The 13,863-nt window shown below is 40.0% G+C and overlaps 1 protein-coding gene and 1 long non-coding RNA gene across 2 annotated transcripts in view; one reads left to right on the forward strand and one right to left on the reverse strand.

Annotated features, from left to right (window-relative positions):
• Positions 1–7,230, forward strand: part of LOC128839454 (uncharacterized) — a 28,939-nt gene extending 21,709 nt beyond the window's left edge. Inside the window, exon 2 of the long non-coding RNA XR_008445433.1 lies at positions 5,027–7,230. This is a non-coding gene — a long non-coding RNA (uncharacterized LOC128839454). The remainder of the gene's footprint in view (positions 1–5,026) is intronic.
• ADGRV1 (adhesion G protein-coupled receptor V1) overlaps positions 1–13,863 on the reverse strand; it is a 439,035-nt gene that overhangs the window by 148,351 nt on the left and 276,821 nt on the right. The window lies entirely within an intron of this gene.

Raw genomic sequence — 13,863 nt, forward strand, 5'->3', positions numbered from 1 at the left:
AAAAATACATATATATTTTTTTAAATCAGAGCATTTGGGGTGTTTTTTTCATGGAAAACTAAGATCACTGGTCACGACTCAGAGAGTTAACTGAAGCATTGTGAGATTTTTATTTGTCAAATGTTTCACAACAGCAGTTTTACTTGCAGAGAGCCTCAAAGCATTTCTATTATTTTCATTGAAATGAGTTTAAAGTTATGTCAAAACCAATATGGCTTATCAAGATGATAGAAAATTTGAATTTTTAAACTATCAATGGGTGGAATTCACAATTAAGTTACATGCTATAATCACGTGAGTTTAGTGGAATGAATTCTGCTAAAGATAGAATGCACCCAATCTAAGTCAATTCCACTATTTTGCACAGTGCTGTCTCCCATTATGTGGCAACATTTAACTCTCCATTGTGCCCCCACGGGTTGTGCAGGCAGAAAAGGAATAAAGTCAGCTGCAAGAGAGTCCAGTTCAAAGAGGAAAAATAGAGCCATGCTTAGAAAGAGCAGTGAATAAATTGGAATAGCTTTATATTGTAATTTGGCTTTTTTAGATAACCATTCTTTGTAAAGTATTTAATATAAAATTATTAATAATTAGCTACAATTCTCTCTGAGGACAAACTAGGATGGAATTTACAGTTGATTGAGATACACACACACACACACAAAATATCTATTCAAACTTTAAGAGTCATAAGTTCTGCCAATGAGTATTTTTATATATATTGTTGAGAAACAATGCAGGACTATTTTTCACAGGAATTTTTTGGCAGAACCTCAACATGTGTGATATATCTGCAATGTGAAGAGAAAAATTCCATTCTTTAAGTAGAGATCGGACCAGAACTTGAAGACTTAACTCAGTCAGACTTTGCAAATGGTTCCCAAACTAAAGCCCTACAAACTTTAGGATATTGGGACCTAGATATCCCAAACATATTGCAGACCTCTCTTAAATAGGGGTAGAGTGGGGGTGGAGCAGAGGTTGGGCATCCCCGGCAACTTATAAAGACGGCACCTATGCAAAAAAGTGATGAATTTTTCATGGAATATTTTACAAAATACTTCCCCATTTTTGATCAGTTCAATTTAAATACTTCAATGAGAGTGGAGATCTTTTGAAAGTCTGTCCATTTCTGTAGGTATCTTAAATGAAAAATGTGTTAAACTCTTTTAAAAATTTGGCTGTAGACCTTTCCATTGCTGGGAGGGTAATAGCTGAAATATTGAGGACAGTGGGGTACAACTGAAAGTAAAATCTATAGTGCATACACAGGTTGAATTATGAGGTTGGCCTTAGGCCTAAAAGATGGACCTCCTGGGCCCTGTGATTCAGACTTCAGAAACAGAGAATCAAAGGAAGGCTAGAGATTATTTTGGAGGGTGAGGGAATGAAGAACTGTCCTGTTGGGGATGAAAGGGGAAGAGAACTTGCTAACTCTGTTGTAAGATGTAGAGGGGATATGGGTAGGGTTTCTTATCCAGTTCATCTGAAATTTAGATAAATTTGAAATTAATTATGAATGTTAAGATTAAGGGAAAGAGCATTGTCTAGTGGCTAGACCACAGGACGGGGAGTCAGAAGTTCCAGGTTTTATCTTCAGCTCTGCTACTGACTCAAAATCACTTGGTCTAAGTTTTTAAAAGTGGCCTCTACTTATGAATGCTTCACTCTTTGGGCACCCACCTTGCGCCTTTTGGGTCTGGATTTTTAGAAAAGTTGAGCACCCACAACTGTGACTGAAATCAGTGGGAGTTGTAGGTGCTCAGTGCCTCTGAAAAGCAGGCCCTAGATGGGTACCCAACCACTCAGACTTCAAAATTAAAGGTTATTTTTGAAAACTTAGGCACTAACTTCTCAGAGACTCAGTTTCCCCATCTCTAAACCAGGACAATGATGCTATCTTAACCTCACAAAGATGTTGACAGGTTTAATTACTAAGGGCTAGATATTGGTACAGCTCCATTCATACTCCACATCTAGCTTCCTGTGAGCCCCAAGGAGAATAATTAGGGAGGAGGGGCATATTGGCTAACCAGAATCTAGTTTTCAATGTCTGTAAAGCTCAGCCTGGCTGGATCCAGGTGCGGGGTGACAGTTCTGGGTGGGGCAATCTGGATGCAGGTAGCTCGTGCGGGGGTCCAGATACGGGGGAGGGGGATCTGGATGTGCAAGGGCTCATTTGGGGGTTCTGGATGCAGGGACAATGGGACTCTGCTGGAGGATCCAGGTGAAGGTGATTGGGGCTCAGCAGGGGGGTCTGGGTGTGGGGGGATGGGGTTTGACAAGGGGTGTCTAGGTATGGGAGGCTCAGCTGGGAAGTTTGGATGCTGGTGGAGTGGGACTCAATGGGGTGGAGGTCTGGGTGCAGTTGATTGGGGCTCAGTGGGGTGAGGGTCAAAGAACATAACAGCCATACTTGGTCAGACCAAAGGTCCATCTAGCCCAGTATACTGTCTTCCAACATGCCAATGTAACGTGCCCCAGAGGGAATGAACAGAACAAGTAATCATCAACTGATCCATCTTCTGTTGCCCATTCCCAACTTCTGGCAAACAGAGGCTAGGAACACCATCTCTGTCCATCCTGGCTAATAGCCATTGATGGACCTATTCTCCATGAACTTACCTTGTTCTTGTTTTAACCCTGTTATAGTCTTAACCTGTGGAACCTCTTGCCAGAGGATGTTGTGGACTGTGCATTGTGTGAAAAAAATACTTCCTTTTGTTTTAAAAGAAATTATAGGTATGATTTTCAAAGGTGCCAAAGGGAATGAGGTGCATAACTCCATTGGGATTTGGGCATTAACTCCTTTTGGCATTTTAAAAGCTGCATCCTATGTAAATTGCTTGAGGTTGGAGCATGTCTACAGCAGAACCAGAAGCAAAAAAACTCAGTTCTGACTCGCAGCACACATTCTAACTATAGGTCATGCTGTTTCAGTGCTAAGGGGCAGGTGCTATTAGATAGGAGTCTTTCAGACATCACGTTAACATAAGTCAGCATCTAGTTCTCCAGATAGAAATGAAAATCACCTATCATGTTTGAAGAACAGGGAATAATCCCAATGGTTTGGCCATTATGCCTCCTCATTAACAAAAATGTTTTAGTTTCCAAACATACAAACTACAGCCAGGCACACACTGGCTGCTATTTTTGCTTGGATTATCTATGCACATTACATGTAGACAACTTCAGTAACGCTCAAAGAAAGAGCAACACTAAATAAAAGCAAACTATTTCTCGCTAGTACTGTTTTGTAGACACCTGTCCCCAGACTCCTTCCTTGCAACATAATTGGTACTTCTCAAATGAGATACTGTATCCAGTACAACTGTTCATAAGCCCAATGCTGAGGTTTTCACCTACGAGGTCCCGGTATGGAGGACTCGTTGGGGTGGTCCAGGCATGGGGGAGAGGGGGTATTCAAGTGCGGAGGGCTCAGTGTGGGGTGGTTTGGGTGCAGGGGTAGAACTTTGCAGGGGGGAAAGGCTCGGTGGGATTAGGGTCTGGGTACAGAGGGAGGTGAAGCTCGGCCGGGGGGCTGTGAATGGGGGGGATCCAGATACACAGAGGTCATGTGGATGAGGGAGCAGGAAGTGGGGAGGGGTGTAGAGCTTCCTGCAGCCAGGAGCCACCAGTGGGGGCATCCCCAGTCCCGGCCCCCACCCCCACATTGATTTACCTCTCCACCGGCTGCTCCAGGCTCCCGAAATGACATGCCCGGGCTGCTGGAGAGGGGCGTGTGATCACATGTTACAGCTTCCCCATAAGAAAGTCATTTTTCTGTAGAGATGCAAAGAAATCTGTAGGGCACACACAATGGCATAGAATTCCCCCAGAAGTAACAAGTACAGAGTATTATTGGTAATTAAGAGTCAAAAGAAGTATGTCTTCCAATCCCTGACTTTCCCATTGAACATTTTACTTTTCCTATTGGAGATTTTTATGTACAATGTTCTCCTCACTGTATATTTGATGTTAGACTAATTATTAAAATTATTTTTGAAACTCACTTTGCAGAACTATCAAGTTTGTGTTTAAGTTCCACGACAGATGTGCTTTTTTGCTTTTCATTAATGTAAAGTGAGGACAATCTACCATGTGCTGCTACAGAGAGAAGAGAGACATATTACATTTAAATTAAAAAAAAAAAAATAATCAGTGTGACTAGTGAACTCTGCTGTATAAAAGAAACCATAAAGGAAATATTTAAGGCAAACATTTTGCCTTGCTTTGTGTATAAACAAAGACTAATTGGTCCCATACTTGACTTTTTGTCTCCAATTATGCTGCAATATCATAAATGACACACTTGACTTTTAAGACAAGATGCTAAAAGTGGTCAGGAAAATATTCTTGAATCCAGAGAATCCAGAATGAGCTTGCTGATAATTAGATGCAGTTCTAATCTGTTTGTGCACTCTACTTGATTTTAGTAGCTGAAGAGAGCACACTTTATATCGCATATTCCACCTTTCCTATAGACTCTTTTTAGTTAATTTCAAAACTTGGCGCACACAGTTTCAAAAACCATGGATAAGAACTGTTGCTACCAATACAGCACTGAAACTGAGAAATAGCAAACGGGGAAAATAACAAAAATACTCCCTCATCATCTGATATCCTGAGAAAATAAAAAGATAGCAAATGCTACGCATGTAAAAATAAAGTGGCCTGATGAAACAACCTCGCTGGTTCTTCTCATGTAAGGGCTAAAGGATCAGAACCTTGCGCATTATGCGTTTCAGCACAATTTCAATGGCAAAGACAATACCAAATGATTTGTACAAAATAATCTCAGTATAAGTCCCTTGTTTCAAATGTTCAGTACCCCGAGTATAAGAATGGTCCCATTTACACTCACAGTATGACCAAATTCAGTGGCACTATTCCATTGCCACGAAAAACTCTCGATCCCCATCTCTCCTCCAGCCCTACACAAACACACACAAGTATAACTCAGTTGAAAAGTCTCACTGACAAATGATTATTTTAACAATGTTTTGATTTGTGTTCTGCTCACCAGGTGATCCTGGCAGCTCTGCATACTGGACTACACTTCCTGCTTGGCAAACTGGACTCTGGCTCCCTGACCCCCTGCTTCCTAGCTCTATGGAACAGTGCAAGGAGCATGCACTGAAATCCAATTAACTCTCCTTCTGGGGAAACTGGAGAGTAGACTGCCATTGCAGGCAGCTCCCAACAGGGCAGGAAGACTGGAAACAAATCAGTGGATGTCTGGCTGCATCAAAACGGGAAATTCTGCAACAGAAATGCTGAATTCTGTGGCATCTTCCAAAAGAGCCAGACTCTGGCCTCAAATGAGATTAATAAGGTATTTTACATGTCAGATCTGTTGTTTCAGACTCCCTTCAGACAGGCATCAGATAACCTTGAAAATGTGAACTGACTAATCTCCACAATCATAAAAGCTAATTTTTTTTTTTTTTTTTTACTGAAAATTGAGAATTTGGAGTATAACTGCTGCAATAAGTCAATTCACAGAATACATAACATTTGTAAGGTCTCAATCCTGAGTGGCAGCTAAATTCTCCCTTTGGCTTTTTGCTTTTCTGTGCCAATCCAGTCCCTGGTGCCAGATAGAGCATCTTAACTTATGCCAGCTGTCATTGGCTTAAAGGGGACTTATGGCTGCTGAGGACCACAGAATGCAGGAATGCTTCAATTACACTCCCTATGCCTGCTGAAGAGAAGGGAGGTGGCTTAGAAGAGATATTCTGTGGGGCAGACAAACAGCTTTAAGGGAACCAAGAGTTGCCCTAACCCACAAGAGGATTTGTCCTAAAGTCTCCCTTATATAAAACGTTCACACTGTAACCTCAGCATTTCTTTGTCTCTGAAGAATAGCCTGAAATAGTGTACACATTTGTTTGTTATCCTAAAAAAGATGGCCTTAACTCTGATTTCACTTAAAGTGGTATAAATGAGGAGCAACTCCACTGAAATCAGTGGGGTAGTACAAGTATAAAAGCAGCATAAATGAGACCCCTTCTCCTTGAAGCTAGCCTTGGTTCTTTATACCAAACACTTTTTTCCAGCAAAGGTTTAACACTGAGGAGTTTGTATCACCTGCCCACCACAGAGCAAAAAATAAAGCATACCAAAATGTATCAGAAGTGTTTCAAAGGGCTGCATCACATAGCACACTGAGGAAGTACCAGGTCTCTTTCACAGAACCACATATTCAAATGAGATAATCTAAAGTGGCTTTAACAGTGAGTCTTTGAAAGGAGACATTCTGCTGGAATGAGATGCTTTTTTTCCTGAGTGCTTCCCCTTCCCCCATCCTGATTCCCACCCCTACACTCCCTGTCATTGCTAACTGGTGCCGGTTAAAACTGGCTAGTTCCAGCCCTAACAGCATCTTCTCTCTCAGAGCTTTTGTTCCCAGTTAGAGCACAGCACCACTTCTGCTTCCAGGCAGCTCATGTAATTAACCTACAAATTGCCAGATATTGCAGGATATCATTTAATAATATGACAGTGACCCAAAGCTAAACAATAGCATCTTTTTAATGCAAATACTTCAAACTGTTTTATTTTAGTTGCAGCACTAGTTATTTATACATTCTCTTGGCATTAGATGTGAAGTAGCTTTAACCCCATGGCCACTTGTATTTAATATAGTATAACTTGCATTTATTATTGCTAATTATGTGAGCTACTGAATCTGCCTTGTAAGAAAAACAAAGCTAATTTCTAATAGCAAAAGGATGCATACCAGTAATTTTAGGTGTCTTCGGTTTCATTAGATTAAATTAGAAATGTGACTGGAAACATTTCAGATCCATTTTAAAGTATATCTCATGGAGATTATGGTTAGAGGGGGAATGATTTCCAAACTGATTAAAGATGGATTTTTTTAGAATGATATGAAACATTTGGAATCTGAAGTATGCCTTTTATTGTATCTTGTAGCACAATATAAAACAAGCTAATTCTATGAAATTGCTTTATTCTTTGAAAAAAAATGCATTATGATGATGTTTAATTATTATACTCGGGTTAATACACTGGCCTTTATCATGCTGCCCACTGCCTAACTAACTAACTGATTGATAGAAGGCAAGTTACAACATCAGATAACATATTGCAACTTTGCTAGATGTTTAATGTACAATATATTGCAATGAAGACTCTTGACAAAAACCAACAAAGATACAGTGTTCAAACTCAGAGTGAGACAGATAAAATGTCTGCTGTAGTAGATTTTTTTTTTCTGGAATTGTTTAAAGCACTGAATATGATTGTGTCACTCCAGGTACAGACAAGAGACCACTTCTCTGTAGATAGGACCAGCCTCAAAGAGCCAGGCACAGATCTAAGTTTTTTTTAAAGAGAGCTATTTGTGGGCTGATGGATGCTTAGCTCTGTTTACATTCCTTCCCTGAGGTGATTGCAGCTCCTCTGCAGTCCTGCTACTCTGCAATACTGGGAGCTGTTTACATTTGACAGGCCTTAAAATGAGTATTTCTTGTGGATCTGTGGTAATTTTGCAAGGGGGGGGGGGGGGGGGATAAAGACACACACACACACACACAAAACCCCACCAGGAATGTGGAGAATCAGCTCTGGTAAACTTGCCCTTTCATCGAAATGCAAGGAAAATAGGCCAAACAGAACAATATCATGTACCTGTGTAACTATGTAAACACCCATCTACTTACTTTGATATAGCTAAAACTATTAAGCACTGTATCAACTTTCAAGAAACAGATAAAGGTACTTTTTCCTGTATCTCCCTTTCTTCAGTTTTCTAGAATAGGATATTATCCTCCTTATCTTTTATCGCACAAGTCAGAAACAAAGAATGCTCCCTTTTAACAGACACTTTTGCAATCATCCTCCTTTTAAAGATTGTTCAGTATTTAACTCCAACATTATTTCATAAATTTGCTGTTATATGAACATGAAATGTTTTTGCTGCGAGCTAAGCACTCCAATCTCATCTAATTCTCCCTACTCTCAACCATACTAATTACAGCAAATAAAAAACATATGGTACAGTAATGAACACAATTAACTTTAAAAGTGCTGAAAGTAGCATCCATACATAGATATGTCTGATAAATGAGGAGTCCTGCACCCCATGTCCTGTATTGTTTCATTTATTAATTTATTTTAAACATGGACCCATGCTCATATATTGAACAAAGCTGTTTGGGGCAGAGTCCATCTTTTTGTTCTGTATTTGTACAGTGCCTGGCACAATGGGATCCTGGTCCTTGACTCCGACTTCTAAATGCCATGGTAATACAAATAATAAAAAATAATATTGTATCTTTGAATTAATTTAGGAGGTCTCACTGCTGAATTGCTCTACCTCAGTTGGTTTCCAAGGCCTGGTGCAGAGGGTGAGATCATGCAAGCTTTGGCTCCTTCATTTTCTCTGTGCTTCACTCAACCGCTGGGATAGGGGAACAGGCGTTGTACATGGGGCTTCCCTGAACCTTGGCAATCCCCAGCTGTCATAATGACCCTTTCAGACTGTTCGCAGAATTTAGAACATCTTTTTAAATATGAATTTACAGAGTTTTTTAAAAATTGGTTGGACATAAAATAACCTGAGAATACAGAATGATAGAGTCAGAGAGAAGTGTTACTATCCTGTGCTATACACTCACACTAGCTGCATAGGCCCAGGTCCTTAGTTGTAGTTATCTTTGTGCCACACTGATTCTGGGCTAGCTGTGGGTCGAGCAGAAAATCTGGGCCTATTCAGTATCTTTTCTTCCCTTGCATAAATTTCCCTGATTTCTGTGTAGTATAACTGAAAAGAAATCAGTGGAGCTTCTCAGAGAATAAGGCAGGGCAAACTTTGACCCCAATCTTCATAGTTTAAATCAGATATTTTCTTTAACACATACACAGTAGTAGAGTTTCCATATATACACACACCTTCAAATGATCATTCATTTCATCTGTTCCTCATTACAGACCCAAATTTACCTATTACATAAACTTTATTTTATTTTACTATTTCATGCTAAGTTTCTTATGTAACAAATGCAAATTCATAATTCTGAGGTTATAGAAATTGGAATTTATGCTAAAGAAATTAATTTAACATTATGAGCTACTTTATATGTTTCTTTACAAACAGCCTAACCCTTTTTTACTTAATACATTGTGTTTTTTTCCTATTTGTAGTACATTTATAGGTATTAATGTCACTGTCAGGTTCAATATGTTCATTCAGAAATTTGGTAAAAAGTTTTTCATTTCATTCCTTTAGTTCACCTTAGAGAATAATCCAGTAGAATAGCTGCAAAAACATATGAATGAATGAGCAGACTACTTCAAACATTTCTCAGCATACAGATCAGAAGAATGTGTAAGAGTGCCTCTCAGTGGGCAGACAGGTTCAGTGTGAAAGTGAAAGTGTTATCTAATTAAGAGATTGTGAAAGTGGAAACTGTGGAAATCCCCTCTATCTTTGTGTGTTATGGTTTTGTCACTGAATAAATAAATTATCTCAGGGTAATTCCCAAGAAGAGTTTTCCAAGAAATGTAGCAATTCACATAATTTAATATACTGTAGACAATAATGTGGTACCACCAAAATCCCCACTCTGAATAGATCAGGGATTCTTTTGTATAGGGTAGGGGAATCTGTGCATCTGTGTGTAAGCAGCATATTAAAAATATCCTATTCTTCTTTTGAAAACAGCACAGTCAGCAAATGTTACAGCTTTTGCAGCTATTGTCATCCACATATTTTTCAGAACTGGTGCTGTTCATGTCTTGGCAAAGTTTTTAGATACATAGTTTTACCAGGTATGTCAGGTCAATCTCTACTTAATTAAAGCCATATGCAAGTAGTGCTATTCTGCCCAAAGTTCTGCTCTAAAGCTCTTTGCAATTTACCTCAAAATCTCAACATTTGCTTTGACCCCAAAACAGCAAATAAATTAAAAAGTAAAGTCAGCATTTAAACAAAGAGCATGCAGGCCAGTCAATTACTCTTGTAATATAATAATGATATTGGGCTGTGACTGGATGAGGAATCAGCACCACAGTGCAAGGAGGAGGGAATTATTGCAATATTCCTGCAATAAGCAGTTACCTGACTGGCAACCTTAATACATTTTTGTTTGGGACAAGTTCTGTATTGTACTGTCCTCGCTAGTGCTTTTTATGTAACCTGTTGTAAAACTAGTCAAATATCTAGATGAGTTGATGTAGCCCTTGGAAGACCTCTGTGTACCTCCAGAGGTACGTGTACCCCTGGTTGAGAACCACTGATCTATAGCACCTATGTTCAGTGGTCTGATCAAAATAGTATATTTAAATTGAAATAAGTCCATACAAAACCCCTACGTTGGAGAAAACCTGAGCTCTTGGAAAGCTCAAGTCCAGATCCAAACTGAATGTGGCCATTTGATTTTAACTTCACATTTAAATAATATGGCAAAACTTTACATTATCACAAATACACCGATGATTAAAAACATATTTGTTGGGGACCAGGACCACTTGCTTCCACTGAAGTCAATGGTAACAATGCCTTTTACTTCCACAGGAATGACAGGTCTATAAGTGAGGCTACGTTTTAGTCAAGGGTATTTTTAGTAAAAGTCATGGACAGGTCACAGGCAGTAAACAAAAATTCATGGCCCGGGACTTTTATTAAAAATACCATGAATAAAACTGGGGGGTGCTGGAGGAGGGCGGCCCGGCTACTTGGGGGGGGGGAGAAGGAGGGAGCAGGCAGCAGCCCATGGCCCAGGAGCCGTGTCAGGCTCCCTACCTGGCTCCATGCCTCCTCCCCCCCTCCCCCCAGCAGCAGCAGCAGAGTCCTAGGTGCCTCCACCTGCAGGCACTGCCCCCACAGCTCCCATTGGCTGCGGTTCCCAGCCAATGGCAGCTGCAAAGCTATCACTGGATGGAGGCAGCGTGCAGAGCTGCCTGGACATGCCTCTGCCTAGCAGCTGAGTGAGGGGTATGTCGTCCCTTCCGGGGAGCCCCCCAGGTAAGCACTGCCCAGAGCCTGCCTCACCCCATCCCGTGCCTCACCCCCTTGTCCCCTCCCACACCCAAACTCTGCTGCGGGGGGCGGCACTGAGACTGCCCCAGCAGTGGCTGGTGCACCTGGCACAGGGGCTGCCTGAGCTGCCCCTGAGCCAGGCGCACCATCCACTGCAGAAATCATGGGGTCACGGAAAGTCATTGAATCCGTGACTTCTATGACAAACTCACAGCCTTATCTATAAGCAATGCTCATATTGGAGATAAAATTAATATAGACAAAATGGACCAAATCTGATGTTGAATGAATGTAATTGATGGGGAAATAATACCCAGTGAAGGGGCCGAATGGAGATGAGAAATCTTGAGTTTACTGTGAACTGAACACCTGAATGAAATATTATATTGGTTAGTATTATTTACAAGTATGTATATTTTTAAAACTGCAGGTAACAAAGATAAGGTCATGTTTTTGTTTTTTAAAGTTAAGCAGAAAGACTGAGAAGACATAAAACATGCAGGTAGGTTCATGAAAGAGGGAGTAAATAACTCCTTCTCCCCTATTATTCTTGAGGGAAAAAAATTAATTCCTGGCACTCTGGCTTAATAAGGGCCAAACAACTGTTCACTGTCATTGGAAGCACATCTTATTGTCTGACAGACCAGTACAGTTTAAATATGTATTTCCTATGGAAAACAATGGTGTAATGCAGTAAATCTGAGAGAAAATTACCATGAGCTTTCAGAGATGCTCAGCACCCATAGCTTCCACTGAATTAATACCAGGCCAATAATTTATTCATCCTCAGATATTAAGGGAATTGGACATGATAACTTGCAACAAATACATGAGGCTATACTGACATAGGTAAAAAGGTGATGCTTCTTCCTACAACCCCCAATTAAAGTGTACCTATACTGTACACTGCAGGTGTCTCCTAAAAAGCCAACAATTCCTTTCTTCCCAAAATGTAGATGTGTTGTACATGTAAATTAAAACTTAATAAAAATAATTCTATTGCAACACTGTTAACCTATGTCTCTGTACCAGTACCATGCATTTACAGAGTTGCCAACCCTTACTATATCATGAGTCTTGTGACATTAAGTGCTCTTTAAAAGCTTGACAGGATCACATGCAGCAGTCTTCCAAATGTCTGCCCTTATTCAAAATACCCACTATTTCCCATTGCCTTTAAGCATAACCTAGGCTGCCACCATCCTCCAAGGGCAATATTTACCATATGGGCCAGCAGGAGGCAGTGCAGCAACAGAATGTGGGGGGAGAGGAAGGGGTGCAGAGACAGTCAAGAGAATGTAGAGACAGGGCAGAAAGGGTTCAGGGGAGATCAGAGGAGGATGACAGAGAGGGAAGTTGATGGGGGAATCAATGTATTATTCTGGGGGAGCCAAAATTTGGATATGTATGTACATGAAGAGAGAGAGAGAGAGAGAACGAACTCATGAGTGGTAGTTTTCCAGAACGGCTGTTCCCCTCCATTCAACCACGGCTAATTTTGCAGGGAACAATCCCATAGTCCATGAAATGTAATTATTCTCATGAAAGCTAACTCTTCTTAGGTTCCCTTATGGCTAAAAGATGACCCTATAGAAACGGAAGGTATCTGTATCCCTTGCACAGAAGAGTTGCATACAGATTTGGTAGCTTTGGGGAGCTTGGCATACAAGACATCTGACTGACTCAAACTATTTGAGAAGCCATTGTTGTACAACAAAACGTCTCTCCCTTTCTGCTGCAAGAGAAACAAAACAGGTTTCCATCTTTTCATTCTTCTGAATCCTCCTCCCTTTAGGAAAAGATCTGTCTTGATGGACCCTGATCACTGCCATTGAGTTGGATGTTTGAGGTTCAAGTCAGAGCGGAATTTGGCTCAATCTAATGTTCTCCATCCTTTTACCTTCCTTTTTTTCCTGTCAGTCTTCTCTAATTTAAAGTTCATTCTCCTTTTGAGAGTATCTACCATAAAAATTGACACAACATGTAATAAAATATATGAAGGAATGCAAAATAAATGAAATAAAAGCAAGGAGTAAAGAAGAATTGCTTAATCAGTTGTAAGTACAGAGAGGATTACAGAGGAAAATTAGGAAGGCAGACAGACTAAAATTTGTAAAGGACACCAAGTGTTATTAACATTATCATACTCTTGCAAAAACAAGCATTCAAAATAGTATGATGTAGCCTTAAAAGCTAAGATGCAGCACAGAAGCAGCACCGTGGCATACAAGGAGTTAATGCTCGCTTGGGAAACTCTGGGAATTGTGATAGAGCTACTTCCAATATCAAAGTTAGCTCATACCCAGGAACAGATTGTATTGTTAAACTAACTATTGTGTAAGGGAAAAAAGGGTGCTAGCAAGGTGTCAGAGCTTTAAAACTGGGTTAAAGCCTAGTAATAATTAACATTGGTTTAATCTTTAAGTTATTAGTGGTGTGAAAAGTTAAGAATTAAATTGCCACGAAAACGGTTTGCCATTTTGCCAGGGTGAAGAAAACATCAGCTAAATATAAACATTACTGTGCAGAGATGTGATTGCAGCAGCAGAATTGTCAGACGACACTTAAAAAAAAATAAAAATAAAAACAAAAACGTTCTTCAGAAACATCCCCTTTGTCCATTGCAGTCAGTGAAGGCTAATGATAGATTCTAAATTAAAACTACAGTGTTTTGCATGGGAATAAACTACTGCCGATGACCCAGATTTCAGTGTTTGTCACATCCTCAAAATACTGCTGATTTGGGTAATCATTCCCTTACCTAAAATTTATTTTCTTAAACCAAAATACAGGTGGAAACTATCAACCATACCTATGCAATAAAAAATATATTTAAAAAAATATCTTCTCCCAAC

The sequence above is a fragment of the Malaclemys terrapin genome, chromosome 6 (genome assembly GCF_027887155.1).
Source record: "Malaclemys terrapin pileata isolate rMalTer1 chromosome 6, rMalTer1.hap1, whole genome shotgun sequence".
NCBI lineage: Eukaryota > Metazoa > Chordata > Testudines > Emydidae > Malaclemys > Malaclemys terrapin.